This window comes from Aethalodelphis obliquidens, unplaced genomic scaffold (assembly GCF_003676395.1).
Source record: "Aethalodelphis obliquidens isolate GAN/ISIS:26980383/991018 unplaced genomic scaffold, ASM367639v1 scaffold30, whole genome shotgun sequence".
NCBI classification, from domain to species: domain Eukaryota; kingdom Metazoa; phylum Chordata; class Mammalia; order Artiodactyla; family Delphinidae; genus Aethalodelphis; species Aethalodelphis obliquidens.
The window spans coordinates 2,779,208-2,802,925 of NW_020837974.1; the positions used below are offsets into that span (position 1 = coordinate 2,779,208).

At 41.9% G+C, this 23,718-nt stretch overlaps 1 protein-coding gene across 2 annotated transcripts in view; it reads left to right on the forward strand.

The window, feature by feature from the left end:
- SDK1 (sidekick cell adhesion molecule 1) overlaps positions 1-23,718 on the forward strand; it is a 540,366-nt gene that overhangs the window by 164,789 nt on the left and 351,859 nt on the right. The window lies entirely within an intron of this gene.

Genomic DNA, 23,718 nt, shown 5'->3' on the forward strand with positions numbered 1-23,718 from the left:
AGCCTCAAAGATGTGAAAGTGATTGCGTCTGGGAGTGGGGCTGGGGAGATGCGCAGGGGTGGCCTTTGGAGACAAATTTAAGCACGGTAGACGCCCCTCAGCAGTGGCTTCACTTTGCTCAGTTTCAGTTAACCTGTGGTCATTTGTGGTCTGAAAATATTAAATGGAAAATTCTGGAAATAAATAATTCATAAGTTTTAAATTGAGTGCTCTTCTGAGTAGTGTGCTGAAATCTTGTGCTGTCCTACTCTGTCCCACCTGAGACAGGAGTCATTCTTTTGTCCAGCAATATCCCAACCAATAGTCAGTCACTTAGTAGCCATCTTGATCATCAGATCAACGGTCATGGTGTCGCAGTGCTTGTGTTCAAGTCACCCTTATTTTATTTAATAATCGCCCCAAAGCGCAAGAGTAGTGATGCTGGCAATTTGGATGTTCTCTTGCTGTGTCTAATTTATAAATTCAGCTTTATCATAGGTGTGTAAGTATAGGAAAAAACATAGTACATGCAGGGCTTTGTACTGTCCGCAGTTTCAGGCATCACTGGGGGTCTTGGAACGTATCCCCCGCGGATAAGGGAGGACCACCGTGTGGGTACGTTAGCTTGAGCTTTCACAGTCGTCAAAAGAGCTTTGATTCTGGAGTCCCCCTGCTTAGGTTTCAATCACAGCTTCACTCTCACTAGCTGTGTGACCTTGGACAAGTTACTTAACCTTTCTGTGCCTCAGTCTCTAATAACAGTGCCTAGCTCCCAGGGTGTTAGAAGGATCATTTAGTAGTTGTAAATTGTAAAGTTGAACAGTGTCTGGCCTACAGTAAACATTAGATAAGTGCTTGTTAAACAAAAACACCTGGACTGTGGCTTGTACCATTCATGGCTGAGCTGGTGAGCAAAACCAGAATTTAGTTGAGTAGGAACATAATGTTGTGAGATCCAGCCAGCTAGTGGAGCTGCAGCTGGTGAAATAGGAGCCCAGAAGCAGATTTAACCCCTGGGAACTGGCTGGAATGATTTAGACGCCAGAGCTTCAGATATTACAAGGGAACTGTTGCAGAAACCATGTCATGTGGGCCAAGTCATGGTACAGACGTGAGGAAAGTCTGACTTGGTGGCAGCTGGTTGTTCTAAAGCTTCCCCAAGCCCATGGGTCATGAGCCCAAAGCAGTGCAATGTTCCAGATCCTACTAGCTAGTGGGAAAAGGCTGCTGGTATGATTCCTGCCTGGTCTTCATTCCTTCAGGACCCAATCCGAGGCTGAGCGGGGTGATGCCAGGAGCTCTCCTGGGTGGGAAGGGAACCTGGGGAAGGGGTGGCTCACACCAAGTGCCCTCTCCGATGCAGGAAGCCTCCAATTCTCTACCTCTGAAAGGGGGATCGATTTTGAAATAGACCTTAATCAAGGGTGATCAGCCCGGGATGTCCTCTAGGGGCGCAATTCAATCTGGGCTCCTTTGGCCAAATATGGAACAAAGCTTCCCGATACACTGGCGTTGCTTGGAAACTCTCATGGACCCTAAAGCAGGGTCCAGACCGTCCTAGACACCCACTTCCACATCCCTAGTGGCCAGATCCTGACGGGCAGCAGCCTGTGACTGTGCGAGTCCTGCTTCCCTTAGCCACAGAGCACCTGAGTACGGGCCTGCGTATGTGTTTATTCCTCCCCTTTTGGCTTTCTTTTTTCCTTTCTTCTTCAGTCATTTCCAGTGAACACTGAAGAATTAATTTTTAAATTTTCCTAAGATGTATGTCCTTGAATGTATGCAGTGTATCTTATATATCTTTATATTCACTGTTCCCCTGCCAGGCAGGCCCCGCAAAGAGCTGACCCTTGTTAGCTGACAAATAAATGAATCACACAAACCAGGGCTTTTATGCTCTCACTTTCTTTGCCACTGCCTCACTGAACATCTTTCATCAGGGACCTGAATATCTCTTCTCTCTCTCCCATCCATCCACCATTCATTCATCCACCCACTCAGCCATCCATGCATCAGTTTATCCATCCACCTATCCATCCATCCATCCATCCATCCATCCATCCATCCATCCATCCACCCACCCATCCACCCATCCATCCACCCATCCATCCATCCATCCATCCACCCATCCATCCACCCAGCCAGCCAGCCAGCCAGCCAGCCATCCATCCTCCGTGGGTCTCTGTACATCTCACTCTAAGCTCGTTTACTTAACGTCAGGGCCGCTGCTGGCTCCTGCTCAGGCTCTGATCCTCTGTAACTTCTAGCACACATACCAGCCTGGCTTTTAACACACAAAGCTCAAGTGCATTTATTGTAGCTTCGACACAATGAAATGTTAACATTGTAATAACTCAAGGCTTTTATACATGGGAGGGAAAAAGATTCATTTCACAGGGATACATAGAATTGTGAGGGTGATAATGGGAAGAAAAAAAAAAAGGTCAAAGGATTTCAGAATCCTCCAAATGGGACGATGATAAAATTAGCACCATTAAGAAGAGTGATGTGCTGTTACGAAAAGTATCTACCCAAATGTCCCTTTTAAAAAAATTATAGTAAATGTAAGGGTTATAAGTTCAATATTTTGGTCTGTTTCTATAAAAGACAAATAATACATTTCTAAATTTGAAGGCAACCACTCCACTATTATAAGATCCTATAAATGATTCATTTACTTGACTTTAAACCATGTCTTCTTGTATTCCTCTGAAAAGACATGATCATTATTAATAATGAAGCTACACATAAGATGTATTTTCTAATGGACAGAAAAGCTGTGTATTTGAAGATCTTCATGCCCACAAAGAAAAGCCTGCCCAGTGATCGACATGACTAACCCTGACTATTCCACACAGTGGTGGTCACGTTAGATCAGGGAAGGCTCCTGGACCTCGGGTAGTCTTCCGGGCTCTTTCTCTGCACAGGCTTTCAGCAGACCCTCCAGCCTCCGTCTGCCCTTCCCAGCTTTTGCATCCTTCTTGTCAGTCATTTCTATGGCTACTGTCAGCAACTAAGCAATCTTGTTCTTTCTTTAGGTTTGGGAAGCCATAAATTGCACCTTTTCTAACCTTCCACTCCTCTGCCACTTAGCTATTGGAAGTGAGATTTAAAGACTAAATGGGGTGTCAGCGTTCAGAATACTGATTCTTTAATGGCTGTGCAGTGGGGTTATTCTGGAATCACAGGAAGGGAATGTGCTGCGCCTGGGCGGGGGTTGGGGAGTAGGGAGCAGCATTTTTGCACAATTGCAGTCACCTTGGAAAAGGCAGCTGGATCTGCCTGAGCCTGATCAGGGTCCATCCCCATCTCTTTAAAGGGGTATCTGGGAACAGAGTCCTCCTTGCTTCTCTCTGGAGAGTCCTAAAATCCTCTATTTCCGAAGTCCTCTTGCTCTGAGGGTGTTCCCCCCATCCCATTGTTTGGGAGTGGCGTCCCCCGACTTAGCACAAGCCAAATTTGTCTTATTTTTAATAAACCCACTATCTTTATAAAATTACTCTAATATGTTCTTTGAGTTCATTTGACATTTCATAATTTTTACCTCCTTTTTAGAAAAAAGTATAGGGACTTCCCTGGTGGTGCAGTGGATAAGAATCCGCCTGCCAATGCAGGGGACACGGGTTCGAGCCCTGGTCTGGGAAGATCTCACATGCCGCGGAGCAACTAAGCCTGTGTGCCACAACTACTGAGCCTGTGCTCTAGAGCCCGCAAGCGACAACTACTGAGCCCGCATGCTGCAGCTACTGAAGCCCGCGCGCCTAGAGCCCGTGCTCCGCAACAAGAGAAGCCATCGTAATGAGAAACCCGCGCACTGCAATGAAGAGTGGCCCCTGCTCGCCGCAACTAGAGAAAGCCCGCGTGCAGCAACAAAAACCCAACACAGCCAAGAATAAATGACAAAATAAATTTATTTTTTTAAAGTATAAATTATTTCATATATACAAAAATGTTTAAAGGAGAGTGTCCTGAAAGCCTTAACTACCCAGCTTGCAGCTGAAGGCTTAGCATATTACCCGTGTGCTTGAAGGGCCCTTCCTGCCTATCCCTTCCCTCAAGTTGTAGACAATGTCCTGAATTTTATATTTCACATTCCCATTTTAGCTGCTGTTGCTTTTTTTTTAATTTTAGTATGATTTTTCAAAATAAAAAGAAAGACTTTTTGTTGTTGTTGTTTTCTGCGGTACGCGGGCTTCTCACTGCTGTGGCCTATCCCGTTGCGGAGCATAGGCTCCGGACGCGCAGGCTCAGCGGCCGTGGCTCACGGGCCCAGCTGCTCCGCGACATGTGGGATCTTCCCAGACCGGGGCACGAACCCGTGTGCCCTGCATCGGCAGGCGGACTCTCAACCACTGCGCCATCAGGGAAGCCCGAAAGGAAGATTTTAATATACCAATCAGATATCAGTAAGGCTGGAAATTTAAAAAAATAAAAACAAAGTAAGTTATCAAAGCAAGAAAATAATACCCAGCAGGGGGACTGGCTTTGGGTGCACCCACGCCCTATTTCAGAAGTCAACATCGTCCTCTCCCCCACTTGACTGGCCAGACATCTGCTTTAGAACTTCTATCTGTTGCCTACATGAATTCTTGGACACTAAATGTGTCAAGAAAAGATTAATAGGCTTATTATAAAAAATTATGATAGATATTGCTATTGTCGTTACTGTTACACCATTAAGAGTGAACTCTGCCGGGGAGCCTACTAGAAACTTTTCGCGTGTTCCCTCTTTCACTTGCTGTGTCTGTCCTGTAAGGCATCGTTCTTCCTCTTCTCCCATGGGGGATGGAGCTGCCGTTAGGTCAGGGAGCTTGTCCAAGGTTAGTGGCATAGCTGACTGACCCCAGAATCCGTAACCACGCTGTACCGTCCTAGCACACGAGGTGGGATTTATTAGCCGGGACTTGGCTAGCTCAGTCCTGCATCGTCCTTCAATGGGACAGTGTCCTCTGGCTGTGATTTTTTTTTTTTCCGTACGGGAGTGCTGGCTGTGGTCATCTTGTAAATTGATGCCACCTTGCACGCCAAGCCAAACAAGACTTGGCTCTCCGTGTACTGCTAGTCCTCCTGTGGTGCTGCCGGAAGGGGTCTGGTCTTACAGGTTATTTTGTGAATTTATGACAGAGAGGGGAATAGAAACAAATATAAAGTGAACAGAACTCCTTCAGAAATGGGACCTGAGAGGACTGCTGGGGTCTGTAAAGCGCAAACGGAGGAGGGTTGGCTGCACTCGGGACATTTTTCTTTTGTGCCTCACCATATCTGGTTGTTAAATGTCTGTCTCTCTGCTGGCATTCTCTCCCTTCATGAAAAGTTAAATTACATTAAATTGAAAAGTGACACTGATGTGTTACAACCCATCATGTTAGATTGAGAGCTGAGATCTAACCTCACGTGTGCCCTTTCGGAAGCGTCCACTCTAGAAAGCAGTCTGTGTTCTCCCCATGTTATATAGCTACAGGATAAAGTCACAAGAATGGGTATGTACGCATCTGTATTCTTCCTTGAGTCAGGTAGTAACATCTGTGAAATTGACTGATTATGCTCAGAGTAATGTCAGTGAGGACAGTAGATCTAACGTTAGCTCTGGTAAACTGCGTTTCTGGGCAGGTGATGATTCATGGTCAGCTGCACAGACATCACGAGAGAGCTAAGAAATAGAAGTCATAACCTTTGGCTTTAAAAATCATGGACTTCTGTGAGCTCAACCAGCCTGCTCTGGAAACCAGTAAGACGGAGCCCTACGGTTGTGTGCAGTCTTTTTCTTTGCCTCTCTCGATTTTCTTAGAGGTGTAAGTTCTGCTTCTAGTGTTTCGGAGAGGAAATTTAAAAAAGAAAAAAAGAAAAGATAAAAGGGATAGGACATAGTTCTGTAAAATGAAAGGGAGACTTGAGTTTGTACAGGCTAATAGAGGGAAGACTAATGAGGTCTTTAATTGTGAGTGAAGGGGATGTCTGAAGAGTTTCTACCAGCGCCCACAGATGGCCAGATAAAAACGGAAGAGGCTTAAATAGAGAGAGAGAGGCTTCCTCGACCGTGAAAAAGAATTGCTTAAACGAGAAGGTAACAGAACGTAGAAGTGGGTCTCAGACGGAGGCTTGGAGGCTATTTTCCTTTTGCTCTGCAAGTTGCCGTCCTCGCCTGGAAGCAGAGCTCCCTTTTAAAGACCGCTGCACCTTTATGCCTCCTGTCCTGTGTGGTGCAGGTTCCCTTCATCCTTGACACCCAGCACAGAGGTCTCCCGTCGACCGTGCCTGCTGTAAATATCCAGGGTGCAACCCCTTCTCGCTGTCTCGCCGTGACCACCGTGGTCCAAGCGCTTGGGTTACTCTCCGCACCTCTGGCTTTGATAAAAACAGCCTTCATTGCTTTTGTTTGTTTCCCTTTGGCTATTAATAATGCTGAGCTTTTTTCAAATGTGCATTATTCAGTTTTAATTCTTAAATGAATTTTATGGGTTTTTTTTTTACATTTTTGCCAGTTTGCCTTTCAGTTTTCTTGTTTTTTAGGTAAACTAAAATTATAAACATTATGTAGTCGTTTATTAATCTTTGTTTATTAACCTTTGTTATTTATGACATAGTTTTCACATTGAGGAAAGCACATTTACATTTAGCAATTAGATATATATTGACCTAAATTTTATTTTTGTTTTATACTGTTTAATTCTTAAGACTTAACTTCTTTAAACATATATTCACATTTACTGTCATTTTAAATATGTGTAAATGTGATCATATACATCTTTTTTTTTTTTTTTTTTTTTTTGCGGTACGCGGGCCTCTCACTGTGGTGGCCTCTTCCGTTGCGGAGCACAGGCTCCGGACATGCAGGCCCAGTGGCCATGGCTCACGGGCCCAGCCGCTCCACGGCATGTGGGATCTTCCCGGACCGGGGCACGAACCCGTGTCCCCTGCATTGGCAGGCGGACTCTCAACCACTGCGCCACCAGGGAAGCCCATATACATCTTTTTTTAAAGTTCCTCTTTTCAACTTTTTCCTTTTTGCTTCCTTCTTTTTAACTTTTCATCCAACCCATGTTAGTAGCCTAATATGTATCTTTTCTTATTCTTTTTTGTGTAGTCACGTGGCTCCATGTAGACAGGTACAAACACACACACACGCGCAGTTTTTGTCGCCACCATTTGTAAAAACTGGATCACACTTTATATGATTTTCTATATCACTTTTCATATTCAACGATACGTACACAAAACCGTTGAACTCAACTTCTGGGCTCTAATTCATTCTTTTAAGCAGTTGTGTGATATCCCATGTGTGTTTGTCATAATTTATAGTCTTTTCCATTGGAGAATCTCATTGGAATTTTATACTGCTGTGTGGCATGCAATAAGGATCTAAATTTTTTTTTTTTCTGACAGGCTAGCCAGTATTTCCCTGATGTTCTGTTGAATTATCCCTTCCTGTCCTATGATTTATAGCTCTCCTTTTATTTCATATTAATCATATATATTCCATGGTATGTCTTGAGGCTCTCTGTTCAGTACAGATGTCAATTTCTTGCTGTTGTCTTTGTTCAATTTCTTTTTAAAACACTTTGTATTTAGGAATAACTTTAGAGTTGTGAAAGAGTTGTAAGAGTGTGCCGGTGTTCCCGTCACTCAGCTTCCCCGAGTGTTAACATCTCGTATGACCACAGTACATTTATCAAAACTAAGAAATTAATGTCGCTTCAGTGCTATTTACTAAGCTAGAGACTTTATTCACATTTTCCCAGCTTTTCTCCTAATGCCCTTTTTCTGCTCCAGGATCCCACATTTCATTTACCCGTCACATCTCCTTAGTCTCCTGCAACCTCTGACTGTTTCTCAGTCTTTTCTTGTGTTTCATGACCTCTACACTGTTGAAGGGCCCTGGTTACTTGTTTTGTAACGTGCCCCAAAATTTGGGCTTGTCTGATGTTTTCTCATGATTAGGTTGGGGTTATAGATTTGGGGGGAAAAATCCCAGGGAGGTGAACTTCTCCTCATCCTATCAGGGCCTCGTAATGTCAACATCAGTCACGAGGTGACATTAGTCTTGGTCAGCTGGTTAAGGTGCTGTCAGCGGGTTTGTCCACTGGGAAGTTAGGATTTTTCCTTTTCCTTGTTCTGTTCTTAGAGGCCAATTACAGCCTAGCCCACACCCAAGAGAAGAGTAAGCTTCACCTACTGGAGAGAAGAGAATCAAAGGGTTTGTGGACATAAGTTAAAACCACCACAAAAAGTTGATAAGTATTTTGGGTACACACTTTGAGGTTTTACAAATACCCTGTTTCTTCTTAAGGTTTTGCTCACTAATTTGAGCTATTTTCCATTTTCAGAAGGTTCGATTGGGGTGTTCTTTAGAATTTTGTTAAACTTTACAACTAAACCTGGAAAGAAATGTTATATCTTTAGGACCCAGTAATTCTCTTACGTGGAAGTGTGGCCTTCCCCTCCGTTTTCCTAATCACTGTATTCGCTTGGCTTCTCCATGCTAATGGCATATGAGTATGTTAGATACCATTTATTCTGAAATTGACAGATATGGGCCCTGAATTTCTCTCTACCCTTGCCTTTCACACGTTCTTCAAAATGGAAAATTTGGAATTCTTTGCTTTTGGTATTTGTTTTAAAATTTACTTTACTAAGTTACTATAACCTGGATGCTTGGTTCTTTTTTTTTTTTTTTTTTCCTAGTTAATTCTACACTTTCTTCCTTTTCTAGGTTAGGTTTGGTCTCTTGTCTGGATGTGATGGGACAATATACCTTTCCAGAACTATGTAACTCTTTCGGTCCCTGCACAGGATTCATTGTAACCTTCAAATATATACAATAAAAACCAGATGTCTCTTGTTTAGCACCCCGTCCCCAACCTTTCAGTTGATCAGGCCTTCTACTTTATAGCCTAGTGGACTCTATTAGAAAACTTCTAGCCTGTGTGTCTAATCTTAGAAGGGAATGAAGCAATTCTGTTTTCTTATTGCTTTAAATCTCTTGGTATTTGGATAATGTCGTGTGTGTGTGTGTGTGTGTGTGTGTGTATAAAATTCATCGAGGACAACTTCTAGCTGTATTGATGTGCTCTTCACTATACTTGTAGTTTTCTTCACATCCCAAATGACTCGAAAAGTACAGCAGCATTCCATTTTTCACGTGTGTCTTTCCTACATACACGATCGCCCTATTCCTGCATCAAAAGAGAAGAGTCCTTGGTACCATTTGAGTTATCTTACAGACCTGCACAGGCGTGTCAGAAGCCTGGCTATACCAGCAGGCCAGCCTGGTCGTTCTTGCTTCGGCAGAGTTGTTACTGTCAGAATTCTTGGTTCTCGTTGAGCTAACGCCCTTCGACTTTCTTTTCGTATTAACGCCCTTCGACTTTCTTTCGTATGACTGCTTTGTTCTTAGCTAACTGAAATGGCCCAAAGTCAGATATTCGCACAACGAAATCTAGTTTTTAGCAAATTCCTTTTATTTTACTACCACCTCCCAAGGCACAGTTAATAGCCACACCAATAATATGAGACACATTACTGTTTCATTTATGAGGCATTATTATGTAGTTAGCTGTTTCATGTAACGGGTTATTTTTTATAGCTTGAAGTAATATTTTATCACCATAACCTTTTTTGTTTGTTTGTTTCTTGCTTTTTACACTGTGGTAGCTTTAATGGAAACTTTTCTTAAACGTCTCTACTTTTATTTTAGAGACTAGGGTATGAAATTTATTCTCTTCTCAGTATCACTGCAAGGTTATAATTAAAAGCATAAATTCCTGTTCCCTGACCCTTAGCGTCCACTGAGTTGTTTCACCCTTCTTTGCAAAATCCCCTGCCTGGCCTCAGCTCTGCATCTGAGTTCTTGGAGCTACACTTATAGAGCTTATTTATTCCCACTGCGCATCGTCAGTGTGTCGTCAGTATCCCCGTCTCCTTCCTCCTTCCTCCTCAACCCTGAGGCTCTGGTCACCAAGCTTGACCAAAGGACGAAGAAGGACCTCAGAGCAATAAACTGCAGCCCCTTCCCATTGATAAGCTTTCCTGAGTAAGGAAGGTCTGCAAAGTTCCAGACAGCATGGCTGCTCCCATCGCGTCTCCTTCCCTGTCTCCTTGCTGTGTCTGCTCCCGCCTTCATGGCTTCCTTTGCCGTGTGGTAACACAACACGCCTGTCCCCTCCCAGGGCCTTTGCACGTGGTGCCCCTGTCTGTATCCTCTTGATCTATGTGTCTTTTCATCTGTCAATACCACACTGTTCCGATAACTGTGTTATATAGTAAATCTTAACATCAGGTAGAGTGATCCTTCATACTTTTTCGAAATTGTTTTAACCATTTTAATTTCTTTACCTTCCGTATTAATTTTAAAAATATCTTTCCTACATCCACAAAAAATATTTCTGGGGTTTTGATAGGAATCATGTTAAATCTATAGACCTGTTTGGAGAACACTAAAATCTTTACTTTGTTGAGTTTTCCAGTCTATGAACTCCGTATGTCTTTTCATTTATTTAGAGTTTTGTTTTCTTTCTTTGGTGTTTTTTGTAGTTTTTCACATAGGAATCCTGTTTCTATTTTCACCTGAGTATTTCTGTTGAGCCATTATAAATGGTATTGTATTTTTAATTTTTGCATGCTTGTTGCTGCTATATAGAAATACAGTTGGTTTTTGTATACCTATCTTGTATCGTGAAACCTTTGCAGAAATCACTTACTAGTTCCATGAGTTGTTTGGGGGTTTGTTTTTGGTAGATTTCTCGGTATTTTCTATGGAGACTATGTTATCCAGAGGTTGAGACCGTTTATTTCTTTTTATCTGATTTGTGGGACGTCTTATTGATGCCAAATTGTGCCCTTTTAGGGCAGTGGGAGCTTCTTCAGGTTGATTCCTGAGTCCTTTTGATGTGACCTTGTCTTTGATTGTTTCCCCCCTATGTGATACCAGATGTTCAAGGCTCATCTTGTACATTTCCTGCCCCAGACCCATAATTAGTCATTTCTCCAAAAGGCCCTGGTTCCTTTTTGTGGAAACAGCATTTAGAGACCACAGTCTGGGGTCAGGGTTGGAGCCAGCACTTTAAGCCATTGTGATAGACGCCTGAGCACACAGCCCCCACTGGAGTGTGGAGACCGATGAACCCCCCCTTATACTCTCTGATCTGTCAGAACACTTTCCAATAAGGACTCAACAGTTGTTTGTCACATGATTAAATGAATGAATGAGCGAATGAATGAACACGTGAATGGAACAGATCTTGTGCTATCCCTGCTTGATGGCAAAGCCAAAAAACATAATATAGCCCATCCAAAAGAGAAATATTGTCAAAGCAATTGAAATCACTACCAGTCTCTCCAAGAATTACAAAATTCAGATGAACCGCAGTCGTCACTTCACATCCTCTCTCCTCGTAGCCAGCCTGGCCTCTTCGCCCCTCCCCTTCCTCTCTGGGTCAGTTCTGGATTTCAGTTTCTCTTCTCAGTGTGAGTCCCCGAGGCCCTCCTCCTTCCTAGATCTCTGCTGTTACCCCAGACTGCTCACTAGGGCCTCAAAGTACAGGAACAGGAAGATTATGAATGCTTTTGATTAAAAATCTTCTCTTTTATTCTTATCACAAATAACTGAATAAATGCTGCCCAGAGTCTGTCAGAGGAAGCCCTGAATCAGTTTTGCCATAAGTTTGGATTTGTGTCACATTGGGAAGAACATTGTTGAATATTTATAGTGTCAGGTCCTATGCTTAGCACATAGACATACCTTCCACTGATTTTTTTCAGTACACACAACTCTGTGAGCTAGGTAGGGAATCTCTCATTTCAGAGGTGAAGAAACGGGGGCCCAGAAAACTGAAGTCTTTCAGGAGTCGTAGTTTTCCATTATTGCTATAATATACTACCACAAACATAGTGACTTCACACAGATTTGCTGTCTTACAGTTCTGGCTGGTGTCAGAAGTCCCAAATTGGTCTCCCTGGGCTAAAATCAAGGTGTCAGTAGGGCTGTGTTTTCTGGAAGGTGCGGGGAGAACCTGTTTCCGGGCCTTTTGCAGCTTCCTGGGGCACCTGCACCCCTTGGCTCTGGCCCTTCCTCCACGCCCGCCCAGCACCTTCAGACGTCTCCCAGGTTCTGACTCCTGTTGTGGCCTCTCCCGTTGCGGAGCACAGGCTCCGGACGCGCAGGCTCAGCGGCCATGGCTCACGGGCCCAGCTCCTCCGCGGCATGTGGGATCTTCCTGGACCGGAGCACGAACCCGTGTCCCCTGCATTGGCAGGTGGACTCTCAACCACTGCACCACCAGGGAAGCCCTTCTTCACTTGCTTTTAAAGTGTTCTTCTTGGACTTCCCTGGTGGCGCAGTGGTTCAATCCACCTGCCAATGCAGGGGACATGGGTTCGAGCCCTGGTCCGGGAAGATCTCACATGCCATGGAGCAGCTAAGCCCGTGCACCATAACTACTGAGCCTGTGCTCTAGAGCCCATGAGCCGCAACTACTGAGCCCACGAGCCACAACTAATGAAGCCCGCATGCCTAGAGCCCGTGCTCGGCAACAAGAGAAGCCACTGCAATGAGAAGCCCGTGCACCGCGACAAAGAGTAGTCCCTGCTCGCCGTAACTAGAGAAAGCCCGCGTGCAACAATGAAGACCCAATGCAGCCAAAAATAAATAAATAAATAGATAGATAGACAAATAAATAAAATGTTCTTCTTGCACCCAGAACAAATGGTCAGCAACAAGTGTTTACTTCTTGACTAAGTAAACATGTCATTCCGGTGCCTTAACATTTATTGAGTATCCAGAGACTCATTATGGCCAGAACTACTGGGAAGCAATTTGAGATCTCCTAATTGCACAAGTAAGGGAAGCTCATCAATTCTGAAGTTGTCTGCTTTGACCTTTGCTATTAAACTGCGAGGCCTGAGATCCTGATTATCCTCAGAGCACTAAACCTTAGAACCAGCCCATTAAAAAGTTGTTTAATTAAAATGGGGAATATTTTAAATGTTTTGTTTTTATTTTTAAGGGCTTAAGAACTAACGTTCTGCATTTTTCTGCACTCTGATTTTTTAAAAGATGTAATCAAATGACAATTCAAACTAATCAAATGCTGCTTTAACATTTGTAATAGTAAAACCACAGACCCAAATTATACTTTTATATTTTATGGGCAAAGCCCTTATTTTACTGAACCCTTCACTGAATTTTCATCATAATGTCTGTATCCATGTTTGTATTACCATCCTGCTGTGTGTTAAAAGTGTCACAGATCGGGACTTCCCTGGTGGCACAGTGGTTGAGAATCCACCTGCCAATGGTGGGCACACGGGCTCGAGCCCTGGTCTGGGAAGATCCCACATGCCACAGAGCAGCTAAGCCCGTGCGCCACAACTACTGAGCCTGTGCTCTAGAGCCCGCAAGCCACAACTACTGAGCCTGTGAGCCACAGCTACTGAAGCCCGTGATCCTAGAGCACGTGCTCTGCAACGAGAGAAGCCACCGTAATGAGAAGCCCGCACACCACAACGAAGAGTAGCCCCCGCTCGCGGCAACTAGAGAAAGCCTGCGCAGCAACTAAGACCCAACATGGCCAAAAATAAACAAATAAATAAAAACTTAAAAAAAAAAGTGTCAAAGATTAAATATCAAAGACACTTTATTTTTTTATGAAAGCAGAAGGACGGGTTACATTGAAAGTTTTGATGTACATCATGGAAATTTTGGGTGGTACCCCCTGGAACTCCTCCCTTTGGGCCCAAAACTGCTCTTAAGGGAAAGTTATTGTTTCCTGTTACTTCTCATGGTTTGTAAACATATCACATCTAAGCGCCATGGAACATGGGCGGTGTGTACCTGGTTTCAGGTTGTATTCCCTCCACGCAAGTCAGGCCTGGGGATGCAGATAGTTGCTAAATAGTGAATACGGGTATTTGGTCCAGTCCCCATGGCAATCCAAGGGAACATATACCCTGACTTTCCCTTCATCATCTGAGCAGGCACACCCTGGGCTGTTTTCATCAACCGTAAATCTGGTGCTTCAAGAATTAATATGTCAGTGTCACAGCTCTGAAAGTAGATGCTCTGTATGGCGCGGGGAATGCCTTGTCTCCTCAGTGTTGGCTAGTGTTGGGGAAAGCACGCTTGACCATATCCCAGCTGGGTGCCCACTCCCCTCCCCCCAGCCCCGTACACGAAATGCATAAGCTTTGGGGGTAGGAGCCCAGTTCCCAGGGGTCTTTTCCCCCACAGGTGTTTTTGATCGATGCTGATGGTCAAAGACCCCCAGTAGCTCCTAGGAGGTTTCATCTTTTCCGAAACGGAGAGTTCTTCTTTAGCCCACTGTCTCAAGAAAGTGCTGGGAGAATCAAGTGTTAACCCAAAGCACTGAGAGAATGTCCCTTCGGACGAGTCTTCTTCTGTGGAACCGCAGTGTTTCCTTGGTCAGGAGTCCCCACGATTAAGGGCAACTGGCCACATGACCCCCCACCCCCCACCCCGCGCTCACAGTCCGTAGCTGGTAACCCTCTAACTTCCTCTTTATGGATCCAGCATTCTGGTTTCCCGAGCTGCAGCACATTTCACCCATACTGGACTAAGTGCTTTCATTTTTTTTTCTTATTTTCTTTATTATTATTCCATGGAATTAGAAGTTAGAATTATAAGACTTCATTTTGAAATGTAGAATTAAGATGGGAAATACTAAGGAAATAATTTTACATAAAACAATACATAGTTATTTTAATAAAGTTAAAAGAAAATCTCTGGCTTAATACTGTAATTTTCCTATAAAACCAGTGTAAGTTTTAAATTAGTACTTTGGAATTACGTTATAGTAAAAGCCACATAGTTCATAAATACGGACAAATTATTAAACTTTGCTACCATAATTACTTAGCATACCCTTACATTCAATTTGAAAATTTTTCGTTGGGTAACTAAAGTGATATTTCTTATGGAAAAATTGGAAAAATATTTTAAAAAACAAATTGAAAGAAAATAACTTGGAATCTTTCTACTCAGAGCTGGCCACTGTTAACATTTCATGTATACATATAGATAGACTGATATATGGGATTATTTTTCTATGCACTCTAGAGTATACACGTTTTAGGTTTTCTTTGGGGTTTTTTTAACCCTAAATTGATGCTATTGTGTATGCTGTTTTGAATCTGTATCAGGATGTATTTCACTTCTAGTAACAGAAGCCCTAACTTAACACGTTTAAGCACTAGTAACGTACATTACCTCATGAAATGAGAAGTCCAGAGACAAGAAGGCCTGCAGGACAGTTCACTGATCCCACCAGGTTCTCAGGGTCAAGGACCTGGGTGCTTTCCATTCTCTTTGTCCTGCCACTAACATGGTCAGCTTCATATTAAGGTTGTTCCCCTCACAGCCATAAAATTGTCACCTTGAACATCTGGGGCAACATGCTTCCTTGTTCACATCTAGTGGAGGGAGAAAAAGCCTGAGCCCCAGCCGTGGGCTGGAGATCCTGCCCATTGATCTGATGAACTAACCTAGCTGTGGCCACCCCAGGCCAATGACAGTCCCCAGGTATATGCTGTAGGCCGACTGGCTCAAGCCTTGTTTCCTCTGTTCGTCACTAGCAGGAGGGATTGGATAACCTTGACCCCCAGGTGGGGTCAGTTCTCACACCACAGTGCTGCTGTCAAAGGGTGGAATGTGGAGTAGACGTTGGAAGTCAGCCCCGACGTAGTAACCTAAAGTTATCACTGAATATTTTATGAACAAATATAAGGGTCATCTTAAAGGATCTCGTAGCTTGCTTCTCATCATTACATTCAGACTGTGGTCTAATTTGTTCTGATTCTCAAAATTCTGTCCTTCCTCCTCCTTTTGTTTACGCACTGCTTGGTACCTACTTCATTATCTTTAAAACTTGTTCTTCTTAAGCATTACAACAGAATCATTAATACATTACATTACAGTCTTCTTAATACATTGCAATCAGAATCATTACAATCACCAGAATTTTGAATTTGATGAATGTTTTTAGACATTTTAGTTTTCTTTAAGAAAATCTGTTTCTTTTGTAGGAATGCCCTGTTCAGAAAGAGATGGATAGGAAAAAAGAATAAAGTCTTCTGGGGAATTGATCCTCATTAATCTAATGTTCTCTAAAGTTTGGGCATTTTTGTGGTGTTCTTTTTGGCAATAGATAGGTTTTTCTTCATGACTTTTGACTTTACTACTGAAATTTAAAAGCAAAAATGAGCTTAAATCTATAAATTATAACAGATGTAAACTTTAATATTTCTATTCTTTATGTACTTTTTAATTTTCAATACCCTTGAAACAACGTCATAAATAATACAGAGAATGGACTTTTTGGAGAATAATTCTGAGGAATAATAGGCATATTTGAAATTAGTATGGCAAAAATCAGATGTTAAAGAAAAAAGTTATGATATATTCAGTTTTTAAATTGTACTATTAAATGTGTAACTTCATGTGTAATAAATATTCATATTTAATTTTAGGTGCCAGTGTAACATATACTAAAATAAAATGGAACAATTTCTATGGTTCTATAAAGGAATCTATAAAGGAATCATAAATAATTATAGTAAAGCTTTTTTGAAATATTTTTATGGGACTAAAAATTGAAAACTTCTTAATAGGGAAATTTTCCGAAATGAGAAATGAGGTAAGTTAGTCGTAGAGACCTCAAAATGTAATATATCCTGAGGGAACCCTGAATAAGCAGTAACTTCTTAAGATAATCTCATAAAATGTCTGAAAATCAAGAGGTTTTGAAAAAGATTTTAGGAGGTAGCAGGAAGAAAAAGTTTTATTATGCTAAAATTTCTTATGAGAAGTTATTTATTTTGCATGTTTTTTAACATCTTTATTTGAGTATAAATGCTTTACAATGTTGTGTTAGTTTCTGCTGTATAGCAAAGTTAATCAGCTATATGCATACACATGTCCCCATATCCCCTCCCTCTTCCGTCTCCCTCCCACCCTCCTTATCCCACACCTCCAGGTGGTCACAAGCACCAAGCTGATCTCCCTGTGCTATGCAGCTGCTGCCACTAGCTATCTACTTTACGTTTGGTAGTGTATATATGTCCATGCCGCTCTCTCACTTCAACCCAGTTAACCCTGCCCCCTCTCCATGTCCTCAACTTCATTCTCCATGTCTGTGTCTTTATTCCTGTCCTGCCTTATGTTCATCGGAACCATTTTTTTAGATTCCATATATATGTGTTAGCATACAGTATTTGTTTTTCTCTTTGTGGCTTACTTCACTCAGTATGACAGACTCTGGGTCCATCCACCTCACTACAAAGAACTCAATTTCGTTTCTTTCTAGGGGCTGAGTAATATTCCATTGTATATATGTGCCACATCCTCTCTATCCATTTCATCTGTTGATGGACGCTTAGGTTGCTTCCGTGTCCTGGCTGTTGTAAATAGTGTTGCGATGAACATTGTGGTACATGACTCTTTTTGAATTATGGTTTTCTCAGGGTATATGCCCAGTAGTGGGATTGCTGGGTCATATGGTAGTTTTATTTTTAGTTTCTTAAGGAACCTCCATACTGTTCTCCATAGTGGCTGTATCAATTTACATTCCCACCAACAGTGCAAGAGGGTTCCCTTTTCTCCACACCCTCTCCAGCATTTATTGTTTGTAGATTTTTGATCATGGCCATTCTGACTGGTGTGAGGTGATACCTCCTTGTAGTTTTGATTTGCATTTCTCTAATGATTAGTGATGTTGAGCAGTTTTTCATGTGCTTCTTGGCCATCTGTATGTCTTCTTTGGAGAAATGTCTATTTAGGTCTTCTGCCCATTTTTGGATTGGATTGTCTGTTTCTTTGATATTGAGCTGCATGAGCTGCTTGTATATTTTGGAGATTAATCCTTTGTCACTTGCTTCGTTTGCAAATATTCTCTCCCATTCTGAGGGTTGTCCTTTCGTCTTTTTTTATGGTTTCCTTTGCTGTGCAAAAGCTTTTCAGTTTCATTAGGTCCTATTTGTTTATTTTAGTTTTTATTTCCATTTCTCTAGGAGGTGGGTCAGAAGGATCTTGCTGTGATTTATGTCATAGAGTGTTCTGCCTATGATTTCCTCTAAGAGTTTTACAGTCTCTGGCCTTACATTTCGGTCTTTAATCCATTTTGAGTGTATTTTTGTGTATGGTGGTAGGAAGTGATATAATTTCATTCTTTTACATGTAGCTGTCCAGTTTTCCCAACACCACTTATTGAAGAGGGTGTCTTTTCTCCATTGTATACTCTTGCCTCCTTTATCAAACATAAGGTGACCATATGTGCGTGGGTTTATCTCTGGGCTTTCTATCCTGTTCCATTGATCTGTATTTCTGTTTTTGTGCCAGTACCATACTGTCTTGATTACTGTAGCTTTGTAGTATAGTCTGAAGTCAGGGAGCCTGATTCCTCCAGCTCTGTTTTTCGTTCTCAAGATTGCTTTGGCTATTCGGGGTCTTTTGTGTTTCCATACAAATTGTGAATTTTTTTGTTCTAGCTCTGTGAAAAATGCCATTGGTAACTTGATAGGTATTGCATTGAATCTGTAGATTGCTTTGGGTAGCATAGTCATTTTCACAGTGTTGATTCTTCCAATCCAAGAGCATGGTATATCTCTCCATCTGTCTGTATCATCTTTAATTTCTTTCATCAGTGTCTTATAGTTTTCTGCATACAGGTCTTTTGTCTCCTTCATAGGTAGGTTCGGTATTTTATGCTTTTTGTTGCAATGGTAAATGGGAGTGTTTCCTTAATTTCTCTTTCAAATTTTTCATAATTAGTGTATAGGAATGCAAAAGATTTCTGTGCATTAATGTTGTATCCTGCTACTCTACCAAATTCATTGATTAGCTCTAGTAGTTTTCTGGTAGCATCTTCAGGATTACCTGTGTATAGTATCGTGTTATCTGCAAACAGTGACAGTTTTACTTCTTTTCCGATTTGGATTCCTTTTATTTCTTTTTCATCTCTGATTGCTGTGGCTAAAACTTCCAAAACTATGTTGAAAAATAGTGGCGAGAGTGGGCAACCTTGTCTTGTTCCTGATCTTAGAGGAAGTGGTTTCAATTTTTCACCATTGAGAGTGATGTTGGCTGTGGGTTTGTCGTATATGGCCTTTATTATGTTGAGGTAGGTTCCCTCCATGCCTACTTTCTGGAGAGTTTTTATCATAAATGGGTGTTGAATTTTTTCAAAAGCTTTTTTTTTCTCCATCTATTGAGATGATCATATGGTTTCTATCCTTCGATTTGTTAATATGGTGTATCACATTGATTGATTTGTGTACATTGAAGAATCCTTGCATTTCTGGGATAAATTCCACTTGATCATGGTGTATGATCCTTTTAATGTGTTTTTGGATTCTGTTTGCTAGTACTTTGTTGAGGATTTTTGCATCTGTGTTCATCAGTGATATTGGCCTATAATTTCTTTTTTTATGACATCTTTGTCTGGTTTTGGTATAATGGTGATGGTGGCCTCGTAGAATGAGTTTGGCAGTGTTCCTCCCTCTGCTATATTTTGGAAGAGCTTCAGAAGGATAGGTGTTAGCTCTTCTCTAAATGTTTGGTAGAATTCACCTGTGAAGCCATCTGGTCCTGGGCTTTTGTTTGTTGGAAGATTTTTAATCACAGTTTCAATTTCAGTGCTTGTGATTGGTCTGCTTATATTTTCTATTTCTTCCTGGTTCAGTCTCAGAAGGTTGTGCTTTTCTAAGAATTTGTCCATTTCTTCCAGGTTGTCCATTTTATTGGCATAGAGTTGCTTGTAGTATTCTCTCCTTTGAATTTCTTCAGTGTCAGTTGTTACTTCTCCTTTTTCATTTCTAATTCTGTTGATTTGAGTCTCCCCCCTTTTTTTCTTGATGAGTCTGGCTAAAGGTTTATCAATTTTGCTTATCTTCTCAAAGAACAAGCTTTTAGTTTTATTGATCTTTGCTATCATTTACTTCATTTCTTTTTCATTTATTTCTGATCTGATCTTTATGATTTTTTTCCTTCTGCTATCTTTGGGGGTTTTTTGTTCTTCTTTCTTTAATTGCTTTAGGTGTAAGGTTAGGTTGTTTATTTGAGATTTTTCTTGTTTCTTGAGGTAGGCTTGTATTGCTATAAACTTCCCTCTTAGAACTGCTTTTGCTGCATCCCATAGGTTTTGGATCTGTGTGTTTTCATTGTCATTTATTTCTAGGTAGTTTTTGATTTCCTCTTTGATTTCTTCAGTGATCTCTTGGTTATTTAGTAGTGTATTGTTTAGCCTCCATGTGTTTGTATTTTTTACAGTTTTTTTCCTGTAATTGATATCTAGTCTCATAGCATTGTGGTCGGAAAAGATACTTGATACGATTTCAGTTTTCTTAAATTTACCAAGGCTTGATTTGTGACCCAAGATATGGTCTATCCTGGACAGTGTTCCATGAGCACTTGAGAAGAAAGTGTATTCTATTGTTTTTGGATGGAATGTCCTAAAAATTTCAATTAAGTCCATCTTGTTTAATGTGTCATTTAAAGCTTGTGTTTCCTTATTTTCATTTTGGATGATCTGTCCATTGGTGGATGTGGGCTGTTAAAGTCCCTGACTATTATTGTGTTACTGTTGATTTCCCCTTTTATGGCTGTTAGCATTTGCCTTATGTATTGAGGTGCTCCTATGTTGGGTGCATAAATATTTACTGTTGTTATATCTTCTTCTTGGATTGATCCCTTGATCATTATGTAGTGTTCTTCTTTGTCTCTTGTAATAGTCTTTATCTTAAAGTCTATTTTGCCTGATATGAGAATTGCTTCTCCAGCTTTCTTTTGATTTCCATTTGCATGGAATATCTTTTTCCCTCCCCTAACTTTCAGTCTGTATGTGTCCCTAGGTCTGAAGTGGGTCTCTTGTAGACAGCATATGTACAGGTCTTGTTTTTGTATCCATTCAGCCAGTCTGTGTCTTTTGGTTGGAGTATTTAATCCATTTACATTTAAGGTAATTATCAATATGTACCTTCCTATTACCATTTTTTAACTGTTTTGGGTTTGTTATTGTAGGTCTTTTCCTTCTCTTGTGTTTCCTTCCTTTAGCATTTGTTGTAAAGCTGGTTTGGTGGTGCTGAGTTCTCTTTAATTTTTGCTTATCTGTAAAGGTTTTAATTTCTCCATCGAATGTGAATGACATCCTTGCTGGGTAGAGTAATCTTGGTTGTAGGTTTTTCCCTTTCATCACTTTAAATATGTCCTGCCACTCCTGGCTTGCAGAGTTTCTGCTGAAAAATCAGCTGTTAACCTTATGTTATTTGTTGCTTTTCCCTTGCTGCTTTTAATACTTTTTCTTTGTATTTAATTTTTGATAGTTTGATTAATATGTGCCTCAGCTTGTTTCTCCTTGGGTTTATCCTGTGTGGGACTCTCTGTGCTTCCTGGACTCGATTGACTGTTTCCTTTCCCGTGTTAGGGAAGTTTTCGACTCTAATCTCTTCAAATATTTTCTCAGACCCTTTGTTTTTCTCTTCTTCTTCTGGGACCCCTATTATTCGAATGTTGGTTGTTTAATGTCCCAGAGGGTCTGAGGCTGTCCTCAGTTCTCTTCATTCTTTTTTTCCTTATTCTGCTTCCTGGCAGTTATTCCCACCATTTTAGCTTCCAGCTCACTTCTCCGTTCTTCTGCCTCAGTTATTCTGCTATTGATTCCTTCTAGAGTATTTTTAATTTCAGTGATTGTGTTGTTCATCACTGTTTGTTTGCTCTTTAGTTCTTCTAGATCCTTGCTAAATGTTTCTTGTGTTTTCTCCATTCTGTTTCTGAGCTTTTGGATCATCTTTACTATCATTACTCTGAATTCTTTTTCAGGTAGGTTGCCTGTTTCATCTTCATTTATTTGGTCTTGTAGGTTTTTATCTTGCTCCTTTGTCTGTAACATATTTTTTTGTTGTTTCTTTTTTTTTTTTTTTTGATGGGTGGTGCTATATTCCTGTCTTACTGGTTGTTTGGCCTGAGACGTCCAGCAGTGGAGTTTGCAGGCAGTTGGATAGAGCTGGATCTTGGTGCTGAGAGGAGGGCCTCTGGGCAGCCTCACTCCGATTGATATTCCCTGGGGTCTGAGGTTCTCTGTTAGTCCAGCAGTTTGGACTTGGAGCTCCCACCACAGAAGCTCTGGCCCGACCTCTGGCCTGGGAACCAAGATCCCACAAGCATGTGGCAGGCGAAGTAATGGTCCCCCAAAGACACGGACATCCAGATCCCTGGAACCACCTGGCTGGTGCGTGGCAATGGGGACCCGGAGCTGCCGGAGGGGTAGAGTGGCTGGTGTCCTCAGGGTCAGAGCCGGGCCATCTGTGCCGCCCACACCGCCCAGCACTCCAGGGACTCCGCCTGGGCTTGACAGGCCTCTGCGTCCCGGATTCACATCCGAGGTCACGGATTTACATCAGTGACCCCAGTTTTACGTCTGAGGCACCGAATTTACATCTGAGGCCCCGATTTTACATCCTGCGTGTTTTTTTTATGTTACTAGAATAGAGATCTTAGTTTAGCTGACTCTAGAAGGGCTATGACTATCTAGCATTAAAAATGAACAAATAAAACTGTTCATCCATAGAGTGACGCAGCTGTGGGACTCCAGGGTCCCAGGAGTTTCCTAGTGTTTTGAGCATGAGAGTGTAGGCTGAATGACATTTTGGTGCTCAGAATGTGTCTGACCCTCAAAGTGCACTTCACCGGCCAAGGAGAAGATCACTTACCTTTGTTTTTTTTGTTTTTGATTTTTAGCAGGTTCTACCCTGCAACCTCCTTAACTAGTAAAAAGAATATAGAACTATAACATGAGCAAAGGACACTGGGGCACCCATTTACTGAAAGATTATTTGGATTTATGGAATTTGTGTCTTTGCTGTTCTTCTTCTTTTAAATAAGTAAGGGCGAGAGTCTGTATGGTATGGTTGGCAGAGCACCAGTCTACATGTGAGAAGACCTAGTCCTCCCTCTGGTATTGTTACCTTGCTGTTTTACCTTGGAAAAACAACTTAACCTCTCTGATCCTCTGTTTTCTCATTTTTTAAGAGAAGGAGGGTGGGCCAAATGTGTCTCAGAGATTCCTTTACACAGTAGAATTGGAATATATGAGAAGGGTTCAGGGATGATCACCTAGACTGTTGGTCAGCACCTGAGGTTGTGGAGAGATAGCAGAGGTGGAGAATATGCAGCCCTGGGGTTAGTAATTATGGGGAAATTGAGTTGAAGAGGTCAGCACTGTGCCCACTAATTTTCTTCTACCCGTTAGTCTATATATAGATGTACAAAATCTCTAATGAGGCTCCCTGGGAGTGGAGAAATCACAATAAATTTCGTCGCCCCGGGCCCAGGGTTCCGCGGTCCAGTGTGATCACAGAGCCCTGCCTGAAAGAAAAAGGCCAGCTCTTCCAGAGTTTCTTCTAACCTGTCTTGTTACGAATTCCCAGAGGAACCTTTGAGTTGCAGCAAACTCTGGATGTGTATGTTCCAAAAGGCCGTCTTCTGCACAACCAGGGTTGGTACGGACGTGGTGCCTGGGGCTCCCAGGCCCCTGGCAGAAGCCAGCGCAGCATGGGACCTCCGCAGGCTCAGCCGCCACCTCTTTCCTCAGGTCGGCCTGGGGATTTGTTTGTGTCCTTCCAGATCTTTTTTTAACCTTTAAAACAAGAACAACAACAACAAAAACAACTCTGGACATTGCCTTATGGTCAGCCTGGTAAATTAATCTGTCTTACAAATACGAAGCTCCCTGGACC